This window comes from Olea europaea, chromosome 12, assembly GCF_002742605.1.
Source record: "Olea europaea var. sylvestris chromosome 12, O_europaea_v1, whole genome shotgun sequence".
NCBI lineage: Eukaryota > Viridiplantae > Streptophyta > Magnoliopsida > Lamiales > Oleaceae > Olea > Olea europaea.
Genome location: NC_036248.1, coordinates 16,905,215 through 16,911,026, shown reverse-complemented (window position 1 = coordinate 16,911,026; position 5,812 = coordinate 16,905,215).

Here is a 5,812-nt window from a genome sequence, read left to right as displayed (position 1 = left end):
CAAAAAATTAATTAGTCACGGATTAATCTTTAGTCACAACTAATCAAATTATTGGTCACAGATCGAAAATTTTATAGGTCACAAATAAAAAAATTGATAAGTCCTTTAATATGATAAAGGATTGGGTATAGTTAGCCGTGATAGATATAGATATTTAAATTAATACCGATTATCTCCTATCCACTCCCTATTCTTTAAGCAGCTACTTTCGAAGTAACAGAAAGAAAAGCAACGATTGGAGTGGGAGAGTCAGAGTCGAAAAGAGGATTCCGGTCCAATAGCTGCTTCAGCGACTGCAATAGCTATAACAAAAATGGAGAATGAAAAAATTTATAAGTCGCAGGATAATTTTTGGTCACAGTTATCGAATTAATTAGTCACGATTTAATTTTTAGTCACAAATTATCAAATTATTGATCACAACTTATTTCTTGGTCACAAATCAAAATTTTTATAAGTCACGGGATGATTTTTTATTGCAAATTCACAAATTTTATAGGTCACATTCAAAAATATTATTGATCACAACGTATTTACTCATTACAAATTATTGAATTAATTGGTCACAATTATTTTTTTCAATCACAATTTAATCAAAAGTGAGTAACAATCGAAAGTCACAATCACAATTTTCAGGTCACGATTAACTTTTCAATCACAACTTAATCAATTGTAAGTCACAATCAGAGATCGCAGTCACAATTATCAAGTCACATATCCAATTATTAATAGCAATCACGTAGATAATTGGTCACAACTATTCAAACGGTCACAAATCGAAAATCATAATTTACTTATAAGTCACATATCACTAATATTATAGGTCACAACAATCACAATTTATTAATTTTTTAGGTCACACATTATTTTTTAGTCACAATTTATCTTTTTCATTGATCATGCATTATTTATTTTATTTATTGGTCACTGATTAATCAATTCACTAGTCACAATTGACAAAATAATCTATGACCACCGCTTACAACAATACTACCACCACCACGACCACCACCACACTGTTCACAAATTAATTAATTAAATATTTTATTAATTAAATATATTTAGGTCACAGATCTATAAAATTTGGTCACAAATGAATAATTTAATTAATCACTTTTTATTTTTTTTGTCACAAATTAAAAATTTTATGTCACAAATTATTTTACGATCATAATTCAAAAATTTTGTAAGTCATAATTTGTTCATTGATCACAAATCAAAAAATTATCTAGTCACAGATTAATTTTTAGTCACAACTTATCAAATTGTTGGTCACAACTTATTTTTCAGTTACAAATCAAAAATTTTGTAAGTCACATATTATTTTCGATCACGAATAAATTTTTTTATAGGTCACAGATTATTCATTGGTCACATAATCAAAATTTTTATTGGTCACAACTCATTTATTCATTGCAAATTATTAGATTAGTTGGTCACGATTAATTTTTCGATCACAAGTTAGTCATTTTGAGTCACTGTCACAATTTCTAGGTCACATATTACAAATCAATCAATTATTGATCACAATCAACTAAATAATTGGTCACAAGCATCCAATCCGATCTCATCTCACCCACGACCACCACAACCGCCATCACCATCACCATCACCATCACCATCACCATTACCACTACCACCCCCAGACCATGCAAAACCACACTCGCCATCACTATCGAATTGTCACTACCATCGCAATGCTTGTGTCACCACCGAACCGTCACCCAATGCTTGTGCCACCACCATCACCGCCACAATCAAAATATTTGATTCACCAGAAAAATACGACAGTATGCATTTAGACAATAGGAAAACAACAAGCAGAATTGACGTTCAAAACTGTCATAGATTTTAAACATTTTCAATTTCAGCAACCATAATAACAGAGAAGAGAAATCACACCAAAATCACAAAACCCCAAATCCATCAACGCTGCGAATTGAAGGGAGAGACCACTGCACACAAACACTGGTCAACAGTACCGGATCCAATCACCCATCGCACACAACCACCCATCACCACTGCACATCATCACCGCACCCAAAAATGGAGGAAAGAGGCCCGATTTGCAGCGCGCCCATGGAGAAAGGTCGTTGGCGCCTCGCTACGTGCACCGCTGTCAAACACCACCGCCGAGCACCTCGCTACTTACACCGCATCATCATACACAGCGCGGTCGATTCGGATTGCTGTAGCGACGGCGACGGCGACAATCTGAGAATAGAGATATGGGTGGTGAGGAGAGAGTGGAGAAGAGAGGAGAGGTTGGTCGACGACGATCTGAAAGTGTAAAGAGATGATGGTGAAGAGAGAGTGAAGAGGATAGGAGAGAGAGAAACCCGTTTGAATGGTGAAGATATGGTAATGGTTGTGTTTAAGCATATAAATTAATTTACAACATCTGATTTTTGAAAGGTTAAACTATCCATCTTATTTTAGAATTGTGAATTTTTAAAGTATGGAATTGTGTAATTTCCACTTAATATTTTTGTTCCCTTTGGAAAGATACGAGTTTTATTTAACTCAATTAGTTACAGGTTTTAATCAACTTTTCAATAAACTCTATGGAAAGGGAAGAAGTTTCACTCAGAAAGGTAAAATCATTTTGAAAATTCCAAGATTACACGAAATCAAACTAAAGAAAATAGAAAATCAGCCGTGCTACTGAGCCAGCCAGGCTCAATGTCAAGCTCAAAAACCCACCTCAGCCCCCGATTTCACATCTTTTCTATTTTTTTTCCAGATCCAAAGGCCGAGGTGTTGCCACCTCGGCACCTGGATTTAGCCCTATTTTTGGGCCTGGGCACATTGCATTTTCCATAGAAAATAACATATTTGTACTATCATTTGATTTTATACAAATTTATTGATGTTATTGACAAAAATCATGCAAGAGGGGACGTGTCTCATCTCATCAAACTTGCTAGGAATCAAGGACATTATTGTTTATTTTGACCTCAAAATTCGACAGGACGTAATCAAGAGATCTCAGCTCCTCTTTCATCGATCAATATTTTATCTGCACACTTGGACAAAACGTTGGACTACAAGTGGCCATAGCTTGGCAGAATGCGACAACTTTGATGCTCAAGTCAATGGACGAAGAAAGTATTTGGTATGAGATAAACAATGGACGAGAATATAGGTGCCGGAATGAAGAGAATACCAACTCTGGTGGAAGCTTGAATTTCCAGATGAGTTTTAGCTACAAAACTCCACTTTAGTCACTTCTCTCGAACTTCCCTCGTATTTTTCATCCTTTTCCTTTCTTTCTTCACATATAAACTACTCAACTTCACTAAATGGCACAAAACTCCGGCAAGAGGATTAAACCAAGAAACTGCTGGCCCAGAGGAAGTGATTGTAATGTCAACCATTCGGAGATATTAAAGAATGCTAACGGATTTTCGATATTTTCTCTCAAATACAGTGCAGGAAATAATTTCCTCTTCTAGGGACCCTTGTAAATTTATATGGACTCTTGTAACACATTCTCCCTTGAGGAAGTCGTAACTAGGTGGTTTCTCAGGCTCCTGAAAATGATACATTAAGATTATGCTCAGCTCATGTTTATAAATTACTTAAAAATATACAATTAACTTTTATCCACACATTTTGAAAGGCACACAAGTACTATTTACTTATCCATCACTTAGTTATATTTATTTATAATTTAAACAATTTATAAACACTTCCTAAACATGCTTTAAATCAATTGATAACGATACCTTATACCTCAAAATAGAAATTTCAATACATGTAAATATCTCGGCGTACATATTTCCATGCATTCCAAGTGCGCAAACCTTGACTGAATTTCATATATACAAGTCATTCAGGGTCCCCTAAACAAAATTATCAAACAATATTTTCTCCATTAGCAACTTATAATTCCAAGAAAATAAAAGTTACACAAAACTTGCATACCCAAGACGATGGTGAGAACCAATATTATATTGATGTCTGTCCAAAGATTTAGAATAGGAAAAAATGCCACAAAATCAAAAAGTTGTACACTTGACAAAAATTTCTTTTATATCCAAATTCGATATTGTGGGAGACCCTAATATCGGAATTATTTCGCAGAGACTCGCAGGGTAAGGAAGAAGGGGGGAACAAGCACACTTGGAGAGCGCAGTTAAATCCCCAATCTCGTTTACAATCAGTTCTAAGTACATTTCTATAGGCATCTTAGACGGAAAATTGATTTAAAAGGCTTCGTCAGACTAAACATTTGTCCAAGAAGACCAAGAACTAAGGCTTTTAGTTGAAAAGCCTAAAGTTATTAACTATGGGAAATAGAATTTGTAAAAGACTAAAATATCCTTGTATGTAAAATGACGTTATTGCCCTAATTTTCATTTCAATTTCCTTTCAACCCTAATATCCTTCCCTCCTCTATAAACGACTCGACCACGATAGGTGCCTCCATGCTGATTTTCTTATCATCTTCTTCTCTACTTAATGAAATTACAAAATCTACATTTTCATTCCCTTGAACATTCATTTGGTTGAAGTGAATAATAAAGTTTTGCTATTTTTTTATTGGGTATTTGGAGAAGAAAAGAGGGTATAGTAAATTTTCAATATTTGAGCCATTTTCTTTCTCCATTGTTTTGAATCATCTGTTCATGTTGTTGTATTTGTGTTTGTGGTGTTCATTTGTCAATAATGATTTTGAATTCATTTTATAATTAGATTGGAGTTTTAAATGAGTTACTTCTCAATCTTATTCTCATTACCCCTTATTTGTATTCCTTAGTATTAATTGAAGTGAAATGTGAAGTGGTGAATGATGATTGACTATTCTTCTCATTGTTTTCACGTGAAACATACATTTGATTTTCAGTACAGAACGACATACATATTGTTTTATGAAATCGTGAATGATATAGATATCGTTTTCTGAAATCCATGACAACGTACATATCGTTATCCATACTGTATGATATTTGAAATTTGATGAAATTTATATGTTGAATTACAGGTTATAGACACCATGAACATGGTATGGATATCAATTTGTTATCCAATTGAATATGAGAAGACACTTAAAGGTGCATGGAAATGGAAATGGAAATGGAAATGGAAGTATTCTGGAAACGACAAAGGGAAAACAATACCTATTTTTGTTGCAAAAATAATTTTTTACATGGAACTATATGATAAAGTTAAGGAGGCATTGAATATCGATACCAGTCTATACAAAATGGAGATTTCAACTTTTGTCCCGATAATGTCTAAAGCTCCAGCTGCACCAATCATAATTGACAGTGACAACAACATGAAGTGGTTTATATCTACCTGTACAGAAACTTTTCTTTGTGTAAGTATTTTAAATGAAGTTGTTGAGAATCGAAAAGATTTTGATGATGAAAGATGTTTATTAGTAATAGATGGCGGAGAACAAATTGAAAATATAAACAACGAGGAGGAACATTATCGAATAGACAACGATGGTAATGACGACAATGGTGATGGAATATTTGTAAATTATAATGGTTTTGACGTAAGTGAAGATAGTCCCCGAATAGTAGGTGACGAAGTTAATTCTCCTGTAGCAGATGACAATAATTTTAAGTTACACACGTATAAACCTTGTAGTAGGAATATAGTGAATGGTAATGATGTTGAATGTACTCAGATTGTATCAGCAAGTGCAAGTTCGCTCTATTACGAAACATTAGTAAAAATTTCGAAACTATTAGATGTGTGAGTCAATCGGTTGCTTCATCGAAATATGACCTAATATCAAAATTGCAGTTGCTAGCTGTGAAGTGCCACTTTGAGTACAAAGTTAAGAAGTCAAATA